Genomic DNA, 14,779 nt, shown 5'->3' with positions numbered 1-14,779 from the left:
TCACATCTTTAGGTTTGGCAACTAATACCTCAATGTTGAACCATCCGACCAACCCATGAATTCAGCTTTTACTCATCTATGTTTCTGGTTTGTTGGATCTTTGTTGGTGGTGGTTTATATTTTGTTTTTGTTTGGTGACAGGGTCTCACTGCATATTCCAGACTGACCTGGAACTCACTATGTAGCCTAGATTGACTTCAGCTTGCAATCCTGCTGACTCAGCTTTCCAAATGCTAAAATTGTGACTGTGAACCACCACGCTTCATTTATCCACATAATTCGTCGCAATTTCTCCCACCTGAGAACCTCTATAGGTCTCTCCCCCACCTACCTTTCACTCAAAATTTGACCTCGGTGGTGTTTGGCTCAGTTGTAAAATTACTGCATAGCACCTGCCAAGGCCTCAGCCCCATCCCCAGCTTGGCAAAAGAAAAGAAATTGTGCCTTTGCTTTCTCTCTTTGCTAGAGGCCAACCTTGGGTGTTAATTGTCCACCTTGTAGTTTGAGACAGGATTTCTTTCTGAACATAGAACTCCCTGATTGGACAGTACTGACTAGCCAACAAGCCCCAGGGCCTCTCATGTTTCCGTCTGCCCATCGCTGGGATTACAGGCATGTGTGGCCCTGTGCCTGACTTTTTAATGGAGGCACTGGTGATCAACTCAGGAGCTCAAGCTCTCACACAAACACCTCCCAGCCTGTGACGGCATTATTTGAAGATTATATCAAAAGCCAGGCAGTGGTGTCCATGCCTGTAATCCCAGCACATGGGATGCGAGGCAGGTAGAGAAACCCTGTCTCCAAAAAAAAATAAAATAAAATAAAATAAAATATATATATATATATGCATATTTATTTGACCTTTTCAGTATTACACCACATAATCTCAGACAAATGGTAAACCCCATGGCACACAGTAGTATCTATTTACTGACTAAACTTGAAAAGAGAGCTTGTACTTGTGAGTAGAGTATTTTCCCGTTCTAAGGCCACAGTTGATAAACAGTACCGAACGGCATTTATAGCTGGGTGAGCTTGTCTCTAGGCCAGACCACAGGCTAGTAGCTCTCTGCACCTAATTAAGTCTTAAGACCTGTCCAATCTACAGATCCTGTCATGGTTCCCCATTTAACCAGTGGGGAAACAGACCCACAGAAAGGTGAGCTCATTTGAAGATCCTACCATTTGTGACTGACTGACTTGAAAGCCTCAACCTCGCTCTTTCTCCCTGAGTCACAGTCAGCAATTGTTCTTAAAATAATTCGCCCTTCTGGAAATCAAGTTGCCTTCCTGTGTCTCAGTGTCTTTTCAGCTGTTTTTTTCCACTGGTATCTAATCTAAGTCCCTCCTGCTCCCGTTTAAGATAATTCCCCCATGCCCTGTCCTTTGTAGACAGAAACTGATGTTTAAAACACATGAGCAATATCCCTTTAGATATTTGAAGATGGCTATTAAATTCTCCTTAACCTTCTTTTCTCCGGGATACATTGTTAGTAACCCCAATTCCTTTTGCCTTTTCTCCCAGGACTCTTTTTTGAAAGCATTCCCCCTTGAGCCACACGCCTTGAAATCAGTTTCAGGTTTCCCATATCTCAATTCATTACCATCACCTTCAAGGGGCACCGGCACATGCATGCGGACCACGCTCAGATTTATACACGCCAGGAGAGCAGCTGTGCCGGTGACATCAAGAAAACAGCCGAGTCTCCAACTAGAGCTCTTTAAAATCTTCCCTGCGACTCCGTCATCCTCTCACCCTACCTGGATGATTTTCCTGGTCGGAAATAACCTGCGGCAGCTGGAATGTCAGTCTTCATAGCAGCTCATAACTGGCACTGATGGAGCACATAGTAGGGGCTCAACAAATGTTTGGATGAAACAGAATAACGATGATCAATTAAAAATGTTCCACATGAACACACTCCTCCACATCTCTTTGGTGAGGCTCATTAGAATAAACTCTGGTCATAGTGGCCCATGCTTTTAATTCCAGTACTCGGAGAGTAGAGGCAGGTGGCTCCCTGTGAGTCAGGGTTAGCCTGGTCTACAAAGCAAGTTCTAGGATAGCCAGAATCTTTACAGAACAAAACCTGTCTTTTAAAATCCAAAACCAACCAACCAAACAAACAAACAAGAAACTGTATTAATGGTCTAGAGTGATTGTAATTCATGCTAATTCATTACTCCCGGGATGAAAATTAAATACAATAACTGGCTATTGAAAGAAGGATGAGAGGCTAGGAATAGTTCAGTTGCGAGAATGCTTGTCTAGCATGCATGGAGTCCTAGGTTCAAACCCCAGCACTGTATATAGTAGGCACAGTGGCACCTACCTCGAACCCAGCATTTGAAAGGTTGAAGGAAGAGGATTAAAAGTGAAAGGTTGGCTACTTAGTACATGACAACCTAAGATATATGAGACCCCACCAAGGGAAGAAGGAGGGAAGTAAGCACCCTGGGGTCAAACGGACGACTCAGCAAGTAAAGGCGCTTGCTGCCAAAACTCACACCCCGAGTTCTATTCCCGGGATCCATGTGGAAGAGAAAAATAGTCTCCAGGAAAGTGTCTGTTCACACACGGAATGCATACAAATAAATAAATGCAATAATAATTAGTATGATAGTAAGTAAGGAAAGAGTTTGACGGTTGATTACCCCCATAGTAGCTTCCTTGGGATTTTCTGCTGTTCTTGAGGAAATCTGCCACGGCAATGTGGGTCTGTTGCGGGCTGGTCTAATGTTGGTGGCAGTGCTGTGAAGACAGGTGGTGTGGCTTGTATCGTGCCTGGAAGCTGTTCTCACTGCCTTGCCCTGCCTGGCTCTACAGGTCTCAAGGTAAAGCCCCTGGCCTAGGCTGAGGATTCTTCTCTGTTTCTAACCTCAGAGCGTATCAGTGGAGCCAAGTAGAAGAGCTCAGAGCCTGCTTCATCTAGCACAGGACCATCTCCTCAGTCCCACTGCTCTGGATGGAGGATCTCTAGAAAGCAGTAGGGGAAGATGTTATTCCTCTGTGTACTTCATAAATATTTGTCAAAATCTCTGTCCAAAAGGTTGCTTCAAATGGAACAAACTAAGCTTCAGCTGACCTGTGTGGTATGGGTGGGTAAGGTCACAGCTTCCTTGTGCCTCAGTTTCCCCACATGTGGAGTAGAAATTACATCTTCCTGGCAGGGTCATGACATGCCATGCAGGGCACCTCCTTAGCACACCCAAAGGCCAGGGGTCTATCCATTCCCTGTATCACAGGAAGATAAACACACAAATGAACACCATATACACGCATTCACACACACAGACACACGCATGTGCACACACATTCCCAAATCACCACAGTGATTATCTGCAGGGAGATACTGGATATATAATAGTATACATGAGAAAGACTTGGCCATTTGGTATTTTGAGGAAACGTTTGTACTATGACAAAACAGATAAGAAAATACGATTTTAACATGAAAAGCTGACATTCTCTCAAGTTAGAGAAATATAGAAGACAGACCTGTATGGGCTCTCTCATACTGGCAGTATGCCCAGTCTCTCCCTAGCTGGACCCTCAGGTTATCCAAGGCCCTTCTCCCTAAAGATCTTAGGACAAGATTTGAAAGCATCTTTTAGAGTCCAACAAAAAGTTTGCAACTGATTAGCCACTCAGAGTTCTGAATATTGGTCTTCCTCTATCTTCCTAGCCCAAAGAAGCATCCCGGTCCCTCGCCCTGGGAATGTGGCTTGGTAGTACTGCACCTGCCCTGCACGTGTGAGGCCTGGCATGTAAGGCAGAGGCAATGGACCACTTCATCATTGAACACATATGTAGCCAAGGCTCTAGGTGCAGTACTTCCTGTATATGACCATTCCGGTCCCTTCAGTTGCCCTCCAAGGTGAGAATCCTTACTTTACAGTATTTCCATTTCAAGGATGAAATGCCAAGGATTTGCTGCAGAACACGAATCTGCCAAATTTCTCAGCAAAGACACAGCTTGTTTCTTATCTACCATTCTGTTTTCTAACAGGTTTGTTTCCTGTTAGAAAAAAAAATGTCACACGCTCCTATGTGACATTTGTTTAGATTCTATGTCCCTCCCATTCTCCATGCCTTTTAAATGACCACTCCCTGCCTCCCAGCAGACACCATACACTCTAAGATAGCCAAGCGAGCTGAGCATCAGGAAACTGACAGCTCTCCCCGTCCTGCTGGCCCTCCCTCCTCTGTGTTTGCCTCTACCTCCTGACAAACTGCTTCAGACGAAGAATCAGAAGTCCACCCCAGTGCAGGAAATGGTGTGGCTCAAACCCACTGCCTCCAATGTGCTGTGCAAACAGAACAGGATGGCAAGCCCAGCTTAAGTCTCCTTTTCTTCTCCCTCCCACCTCTCTGCTCTCTTAAACTCTTAGCATTGAACGCAGGGCGGGCCCGTTGCTATGCTTTGTCACCGAGCTTTGCTGCCCCTATTTCTCCTTATCTACCATTTACTACTAAAGGAGCATGACCCTAACACCAACTATGAGAAATAGCTACTGCAACTGTACCCATTTCAGAGATGAGAATGTGAACATAGAAAAGTTAAGTATAGGGGCTGGAGAGATGGCTCAGTGGCTAAGAGCTCCAGAGGTCCTGAGTTCAAATCCCAGCAACAACATGGTAGCTTATGGCCATCTATAATGAGATCTAATGCCCTCTTCTGGTGTCTGCTGACAGCTACAGTGTACTTTATATGTAACAAATAAATAAATCATTAAAAGAAGTAAAGTATATTGTCTATGGTCAATGTCACCTACAGCATGAAAATTTAAACTTAGGTGTAGGCTTTGATTTTGTAAAACCTACTTTTATTTATTTATTTTATGTATGTGAGTACACTGTTGCTCTCTTCAGACACACCAGAAGAGGATATTAGATCCCATTACAGATGGTTGTGAGTCACCAGGTGGTTGCTGGGAATTGAACTCAGGACTTCTGGAAGAGCAGTTAGTGCTCTTAACCACTGACCCATCTCTCCAGTCTTAACCCTACTTTTAATAAAGGTTATTAAATGCTTTAACCTCCCTTCTAGCCACCACCCACCAGAGGTAGTGGAAAGGAAAGGTTAATTGGGCAAAGGAGGATGTGGATTTATTTACAAATAGTTCGTCAGAGCAAATCCAGTCTTGGTTGTCAGGATATCAGCACGCCAGCTCGATCCAGAAGAACTCCCGAGGCTCTTCTGTAGGCTGTTTACAGGTAGTTCACTGGGGTAATTCCAATTCCCATTTGGTAAGATACCAGCAGTCCAGCTCAGTAGTGTTAGGATAGCAAACATGAATCAGCAGTGGCACACTCTAGCAGAAACAGCCAGGCCTCCACTCAGTGGGCACGAGTCAGCAGGACCAGCAAGGATGCCAGGAGACGTTCTTTGCCATGCTTCTCTCAACAGGGAGAAGATCAGCAAAGACCAAGACTCAAGAGCGACGAATTGCTGTAAAGCTAGCTGTGCAAGCCCACAGTCACTGTCCCTCCCTCCAAACATCAAGCGTCCTCCACGGGTCTTGCCCCAGCGAAACACCATGTGAGTCTGTCTTAGTATTTTGCCTGAATGTGTGTCTATGCAGCACATGTGTTCCTGCTACCCAAGGAACAGGAGAGGGTGTTGGCTCCCCTGAAACTACAGATGGTTGTAAGCTCCCATGTGGGTGCTAAGACCCAGAGCCAGGTCCTCTGGCAGAGCAGCAAGTACTCTGATTAAAGGGCCACTCTGCCAGGCCTCTCATCTATTTCATCTATTTTTCTTACTGGATACAGAGTATTTTGTTGTTGGAGTTCTAAATCGGAAACATATTTTTCACAGTTAATTGTCCAGGGAGATTAAAGGTAAAACAAGACTAACAGGATTAGTATAGCACAATGCTCTTAGATTATGTTTATTAATACTCTCCCTAATTCTGCTCCCTGGGAGATGACATTTGGCTACTAAGCTCCTGTGTAATCGTTTAAGGTTCAGTCTAAACTCAAGTCTCCACCTCTTTAAAAAAGATTTTTTTTTGTTTTTGTGTTTCTTTTTGTTGTTGTTGTTGTTTTTTAAAATCAAAGTTATATATGAGCTTTTAAAACAGGCCGGGTGGTTTTGGTGCTCTGGAGAGATGAGCATTCCCTGAGGGATAGTCACAGCCATTTTCCTTGGGGACCCTCATGGTGCCCTGCCCAGGCCAGGTTTACTGTCTTTCCATCCCAGTTTTTACATATAGGCAGAGTCAACCCCAAGGGGTGTATTCCCCAGAGTACATAGGAGAACTCCTGCTTTCTAACACCGCCAGGCATGAGTGACAAAATTGCAAAGGAAATGCATCTCTGGTGGTTTGAATAGGGCAGGAGGCTGTGTCCACTTGTCTCACTATTCCCACAGTGAGACACTTTGCTCCCTCCAGAACAAGAACCCCCAATAGGCTCCTTGTGTGCTGAAACTCTTGGGCCGCTGGACGGTGCATACTGTTTCTCCTCTTGAGGACTATGGACACAGAGCAAGCGAGTGCTCTTTGCAAAGTGAAAGCTACAGCCTCAGGCCAGATCTTCCTGTCTAGATGCTTTTGCTGGTGAAATTTCTCATCATTGGGCTGTTGTTCTAAAACGTTGGGGTCCTTTCGCTGATTTGGTTGTTTTTCCTCTGATTTTATGGCCTGAATATTCATTTTTAATTTTTTTTAGTTTTCATTATGTAAATATACAAAGCATGGGAGAGGATGTGAATCTTGTTGAAATTAATTGCCCTGTAAATCAACATGTTTCCGTAGATCGCACTTACTCATCATTACCATGCGAGAGTTTCCAGTAAAATATCTTCTGTATTATTTTTATTATTAACATATTTACACTGTCGATCCAGCCCTGAACCCTTTGTGAATCTGTTTTTAAAATAAATCTGACCTGATACCAGAGTGATCGGTGCAATAAAAATGCATGATGTGAGATTAATCAAATATGGCCGGGTTCAATTTATAAGGGACACATTAAGAAAAATTATTTCTTGTTCGGGTATGCCACTCCAGTGAATCAAATGGAGCTGAGAATATTTCAGCGAGATACATGTAAAATCCATTCATTCAACAAACATTTATCATGCATTTACTGTGTGCATCACAGGGGATAAAATCAAGCAGAGCCAACAAGAAGTGCACACAGGAGACAACGGTGGGTCCTAAGTAGCTGCTCGGCTGTGGAATCTAGGCTGGAGATCCAGGATTCCACACACAAAAGCTCCGAGGGTGTGGGGTTCTGGATTTATTTCCATTCCCCCTGCTCCTATCCCTAGAAACTAGCCATTAATTTTTGCATGGGGGAAAAAAAAACAAGTAGAGGAGGAATAATTTATGTTGAAGATGAGTCTTATATTCTGCATATGTGAGAGAAATAAATTTCTAACACAAGAAGATAAAGAAAACAGGCTGGAGAGATGGCTCAGTGGTTAAGGGCACTGACTGCTCTTTCAGAGGCCCTGAGTTCAAATCCCAGCAACCACATGGTGGCTCACAACCATCTATAATGAGATCTGATGCTCTCTTCTGATGTGTCTGAAGACAGTGACAGTGTACTTATATATAATAAATAAATCTTTTTTTTAAAAAAAAGGAAGAAAATAAAGAAAACAAAACATACCCTATCTTGGTCACAGGTTCAAAGCCTGGCTCTGTTGCTATAAACTGCTGTCTGGCCTTGAACAAACTTTCATTCTGCTCAGTTTTGATCTCCTCATCTACAATAGATGAGCTCTCTTGCAGGAATGAAGTGAGATTATAATTCCAGTGAGTATCCACTAAATGTCCTCCACACCAAGACTGGGGCGAGTGACCGGTGCTAGCTCAGCAGCCACTGTTGTCAAAGATTGAAACCAAGTCCTCTGCTCGCCACTCAGCTAAGCATCTGCCTCTTCACTACTTGAGCCAATAGGGAGAGACAGGTTGGTTGCCTTGGTGGCAGATGTGAGGGCTGGAGGCTCCACAGTGGTGGAGAGAGGCTGGATGTGGTGCGTCTTGCCTACAATCTCAGTACTTAGGCGGTGAAGATTATAAAGTATTGTAATTTTTAAGACCTTCCTGGGAAGCTTGGTGAGACCATCACAAACAAAGCAAAACAAAACAGAAAACAAAAAAACAAAAAAACAAAAAAACAAAAAAAAAAAAAAAAAAAACCCTGTAACTGAAGTTGGCTTTACAAAGGTAAACATCTTCTGGACATTTTAGCATGGAGAGTACAGAACTTGCTACCACCAAGCCTTAGGGACAGAACCCAGAACAAGACAGAGCCAGCATTTCTGTAGCAATCCCTGACACTTGAGCTTTGGAGCCACAGGCCTGTACTCCCAGCTCCTTAAGAGAGAGAAACGGGAGGATGGCAAATTCAAAGCTAACCTGGGTATCTTGTGAGACACTGATTGGGGGTGGGGTAACAGCTTAGTGACAGAGTGCCTACCAGGCATGTGTGAGGCTCTCCATGAACTCCCAGCACCATGAACAAAACAAGCCAGCAAACCAAAGACGAACTGTTGAGCAAAATGAACACCAGTGCCCATAAAATTCGGACAGTCGTCTCTGTCTCCAAGTCTTGTGTCTCCTCCGTTCTCTCAGCTGCCTCACAGGATAAACAGCCACCAGGGCTAGGAGGTACATTAGTGAAGTACTTGCCACACAAGCACAAGGTTCTAAGTTTAATTCCCTTAAAAAACTGGGTTTGGCACAGCCTTGTAGCCCTAGTCCTAGGGAGGCAGATGTCTGTGGGCCCATGACCATCCAGCCTAGTCTAATTGGTGAGTTGCAGGCCAATGAAAAACCCCATCTCAAAATAAAACACAAACAAAGCACCCAAGGTGGGCTGTACCTAAAGAACACCTGAGGAGACCTCTGGTCTCCATACTCACCTGCATGTGTGTGCATAAAAACTAACACACATAATCACACCTTCACACACATAGACACACACACATACACACACACACACACACACACACACACACACACACACTTTTTCTTGACAGAGACAGAGAGTGAGAGAGTAAGAGTGAGATAAATATCCCAGGCTGGCCCTGAAGTCATTGGGGTAGCCAATGATGTCCTTGAACTCCTGACCTTTCTGCCTTTACTTCCCATGTCATTACATGCACATGCCACCACCCCCAGTTTATGTAACTCTGAGGATCAAACCCAGGGTTCTGTGAATGCTGGGCCAGCAGTCTACCAACTGAACTGCTGCCCCCAGCCCTCAAAGAGCTTTTATGAAGATCAAATACATTAACATTTGTAAGGCACCAAGAACTGCCCTTGGTTCACTGTTGGTTCTATAGCCTTATCACGTGAAACCCTCACATTGATTTTGTTTGGGTTCTGTGAGCATTAAATGAGAAAACCATTAAAGACAGCAAGTGTTTGTGGAGCAAAAGGAAGACAATAGAAAATGCCAGCCCCTGCAGGGAAACCCTGTCCTGAGCAGACTCAGAAAGACCTAGCTCCAGACTGAAAGGATCAGATGCAACTAAGAATATTCTTCTGTTTGTGCCCAGCCAAGCACCTGCGGTCCCTCTGATGCCTCTTGCTGTGTCCCCACTCCCAGGCCTTCTGGTACCAGATGATGCCTGGTTTAGTTGGTTATTGTTTACTATGATTAAAAACACACTGATGAAAAGTAACTTAGAAGAGAAAGAGCTTATTTCCTATCATGATACCAGGACATAGCACATCATTGTATGTGTGTGTGTGTGTGTGTGTGTGTGTGTGTGTCAGGATGAAAGAAAGAGACAGTGGGGGAGTTGAGGGGAGGGAGGGAGAGGAGGGGAGGGGGAGAGGGAGAGAGAACGAATTGGGCAATTGTGCGTTTGCCTGTTGTTTACCCTCTCTGTTCTTCTGTAGATCAGGATCCAAACTCAGGGAATGAAGCTGCCCATAATGAGTTTGTCTTCCCACCTCTGTTAAGGCAATCAACACAGCACCCAGGGCCGTATTGACAGGACAATCACTCATCCAGATTATCTTCCCAGGGGACTCTCAATTCTATTGAATTCCTAATTAAAACTAACCATCACAATATCCTGAGCCAAGCTCTCAGAGTAGGATCTCTGGCTAAATTACTCCTACTCTTTTTCAGGGTCCTTCATGGATTCATGTCTTCTTCGGACCCACAACCAACAACTGACACCCCGTTTTCATGGTGTAGAACATCTCCCCTCTTCTCCTCACCTACCTTTTCTCTCCCTCCTTTTGGGATCACTAAATCCCAGGTCCCAAGCCCACCAGAAACCATTGGCTCCATTAGGACAGTCAGAGCTGTGCTGAACCTCTTCCTGCCCACAGGACATTCAGATAGTTCCTGGCCCTCGGTAAGGTCAGTTATGGTGCAGCGAGTCCAGCTCCGCAGACTTCCGCCTTATTTTCCTTCCACTCATTTTGCTCCTCACATATCTCTCTAACTGATGTAATTCAGTCACTTCTCTGAGCCAGTTCGGAAGGCCAGTGGCATTACGCTTGTTCTCGCAGTGTCCAGTGCTCATGGAGCACGAAGCCTAGTGCAAGGGAACCGTAAGTAACACCACAGGGTCGTTCATCACATCATGTGTAAGTCTGAGGTCGGTGGGAATAGAAAAAGACAGGCCTCACAGCTGGGAGCTGCAGTCCAAGCCCTTTAGCTTTTAAGTTAATTCATTAATTTAAATCAGTGGTTTCTGGTGGGCTTGGGATCCCTGGGATTTAGTGATCCAAAAATAAAAGAGGGAGAGAAAAGGTAGGTGAGGAGAGGGGAGATGTTTCATCTCTGTGAAAATGGGGTGTCAGTTATTGGTCATGGGTACAGAGACAACGTACGGCCTTGAAAGACCCTGGAGCAGTTTAGAAGTAGTTTAGTGTGTAGTGTAGCCTAGAACTCAATGTGTAAAGCAGGCTGGCCTCCCACTCACAGAGGTCCACCTGCCTCTAGCACTGGGAGGTCAAGGTGTCTGCTGCCCACCCTGCCTTCTAGCACTCATAACTTCCTCCTTCTCCCCGTACAGTTGACTGAGGTTTGCTCAAGAAATCTAGGGGTTGCACATCCTCAGTTTAAACTGTCAGCAAACAAAATATGTTTTTCTTTTCTTGCTTGCTTTCTCCCTCCAAAGGCACCAGTATATCCTCCTCTTCTTGTTCTCCTTTAAATTTATGGCCTCTTTTTCTTTCTTTCTTTCTTTCTTTTTTTTTTTTTTAATAAAAATTAACTGTTAATTGCATATATATGTTTAAGTATACACACATGCATATAAATTCTAAAATATAACTAATTTAGTCTGTATAATGTTACTGTATACGAAGAGAAACTTTTTATCCTCGGATCAAGTGCCCCATCCCTGGTTCAGAGATCTAATGCTGTGATGTTTTTCTTTAACTAGCCATGAATGAGAAATAACTCGCGAACATTATATTTGTGTTCACCACGTAGTTAGCATCGTTGTCTCCCTTCACATGAGCCATCGCTGACTTGCTAATTACACTCCCCCTTACGGTCCTACAGAGTAACGGTAACATGTAGGCAGGAGCTGGTGCAGTGCTACAGCACATACTTAATGTATGTAAAGTTCTGGGTTTGGTCTCTAACACCACACTCGCGCGCACACACACACACACACACACACATATACACACACACACCACACACACACACTCACCACACACACACACATATACACACACATACCACATACACCACACACACACACACCACACACACATATACACACACACCACACACACACACACACACATGCACACCACATACACACATATCACACACACACAGACACACACACACCACACACACATAACCACACACAAACAGACCACATACATACATACACACACACACACACCATGACACATACCACACATGCAGACTATATAAACACCACAAATACCACACATGCATACTACACACACCCCTCACACATAGCACATACACACCACACCTCCACATTACCTGCAGCCTCCAGCTGCCTATATACACTATAAAAACACACACAGGCCATATACATACACTACACATATACCATACACACATCATACATAGACATATACTACACACACACACACGCACACACACACACACACCAGAACAGGAAAACCATTTTAAGAAAAATATCCCAGCAGCTTATTTGTACAAATATAAAGCCTTAAATATATACTTGAATAGGCACGTTCCCTTATTAGCACATTAATTACAATGTCATAATAAAAAAACCTTTGTGAGTCCATCTGAGTTGTTTCTGTGTTTACATCTGAACTGGAAATTCAAAATGGAAGAGATCATCAAAAGGTTTCTAACAGAAGGAAGTTTACAACCTGCACATAAGTTCTTAGGAGATAATATCACCAAGAACTCTTTGATGGCCCCCTTATGGCTGGAAAAAATAATTTTAGAAAATTTATTTTCTGATCAGCATATCGCAGCATAATTCTTAAAGAACTTTTACTTTAAATCAGTTTTATTGTGAGCCTAGAAAAGAAACAGAACCAGGAGATGAACCTGATGTTGACAAGAAGCTGGTGAGATAGAAAGAAATACACCCTGGGGCTACTTGTTTTGAAGAAATGAAACTTGGGATTTATGAACCACCTTAAAAAATAATCTCTCTAGGCACACCATTCAGCATTTATTTAAACCTTGGCTGAAGCTTTTGGGATGTTTCAAATGAAAGAATATGCCTTTGTTTTATGATAGTGATTTTTTAAAATATTCTATTTATTCATTAACAAGTATTTTGTAGGAATCAATTATATACTGGGTATAGTTCAGAATATAAAGTTCAGTGTCACTAGACTCTGCCTTCAAAGAACCCTGTATTTAAGACTGATCCCTGGAAGCTACGTTAAAAGTAGATCAACTCTTGTGCACTGTGGGAGGAAACACAAAATGGCAGAAAGTCTGGAAAGCCTCAGGTCAGGTTCTTCAAAACCTAAAGATGGTGTCGTGATAGGACTCAGCAATTCACTCCTGGACACAGAACATGGAAGTGAACTGGAACATTCGGACACTCATGTTCATATGGTGTCATTCACAGTAGCCATAGCAACACGAGTGTCTATTGATGGATAATAGAGGCGGTATATGACTCCAGTGCACACTTATTTTATCTCAAGAAGGAAATTCTGATCGATGCCGCTGCATGGATGACTGTAAAGTGGGCACACACTGATGCTGTGTAATTACAATTCCATGAGATCCCTACCGAATTACATTTAGGGTTAAGGTGTCGCTCAGCAGCAGAGCTGTTACCTGGCATGCCTGAATTTCAGCCTGCGTAGGTACTTCAAATTTCCAGACAAGACTTGGCTAAGAAACACATTGTAAAGGAAAGGTCCATGGAATGACTGCCGTGACGTGCAGGAGGAAGCACGTCATGATTTGATTTGGTGTTGATAATTTGCTGTGGAGCGTGTCATGTTACATATATGGTCTCCGTGAAGGCTGAATACCTCCTGTTGGTATTGTGCTTGTTTAACATGCACAATGCCCTGGGTTTGATCAGTACATGCCTGTGATCTTAGCATTCAGGAGGTAGAGGCTGGAGGATGAGGAGTTCAAAGCTATTCTCAGAGACATAAGTTTGAGTCCAACCTGTGCTAGATCGAGACCCTGTATTCATGGTGGGTTGGTGGCAGAGACGGGAATTTCAGACCAACTAGAGCTGCATAGCAAGACTATTTCATATAAATAAATATTATGGAAGCTCTTAGAACTCTGAGAATGGAGGAGAAGCTGGATTTTGAGCCACAGGGCTGGCTCAAGGGTGAACCAACAGGTTGTTGAGGGAGAAATGTTAGGAAGAGAATGAAAGAGAAAAAGAAGAGAGGGAAGGAGATGAGACCTGCCCACCTTTAGTTCCAGGGTTTAGGAGGCAGAGACAAAGTGGATCTCTGTGTGAGAGTCAAGCCTGGTCTAGAAATCGATGAAGTATGGCACAGGGATAGACAGTGTTACAAAGAAGAGCTAATGAACAGGGAAAAGGAAATGCAGGCAGACAGAAGAAAGGGCTAAGCAGGGAGCCTGCAGCCTGTAGTCCTAGGTGCTCCAGAGGATGCCTATGGCTTGAGTTCAAGAGTTGAAGACTAGCCATCTACACATAGGAAAGCAGAGAAGTAATACCAAGTAGCCGAGTGGTGGAGTCAGGATCTCACTTGGCTACATTGTCACTCCAGTCTGCTTTCAGCCCTTTGTACTTATAATGCGGGGGTGGAGCATAAGCCCTGATACATGTTAGGCAATTGCTCTACCGCACACAACCCAGACCTCTTTTTACCTTTTACTGTGAGGCTATCCCTAAGTAGTTCAAGGTGGCCTTGGATTCACTAGCAACACAGTCAGGGATCTCACCTTTGGGATCTTCTTGTCCTAGCCCTGTGGATGGCTTGAATTGCAGACCTGATCAGACCTGCAAATCATAACTAGAGAATTCATGCTATACCTTTACTTCCTGCTAGATCCCGCTTTTCTTGTGGATTAGTATTAGGATTGTGTTTGCCTACATACACTGGAAATATGTACAACACTGGCTTAAAGAAGATATAGTTTCAGTCCTCCCCTGGTAAGAGATGTGCAGAAGGCAAGTGCTGACATCATCCTTTGGATGGTGATGTCATGTGCTACCTGAAGCCCAGAAGCTTCATTTCCTGCTTTGTTGTTTCAAGTTGTGTCCCCCATTCTCAGGCCATCTCGTGGTCCCAGATGACTCCTTCAGTCCCAGCCCTCCACTACAGGCTGAGGAAAGGAACGAGAAAGGACGATGTGCTTTTGACTAAGGTA

Source organism: Micromys minutus (genome assembly GCF_963924665.1).
Source record: "Micromys minutus genome assembly, chromosome: 13".
Classification (NCBI taxonomy): Eukaryota; Metazoa; Chordata; class Mammalia; order Rodentia; family Muridae; genus Micromys; species Micromys minutus.
This window is presented reverse-complemented; position numbering follows the sequence as displayed.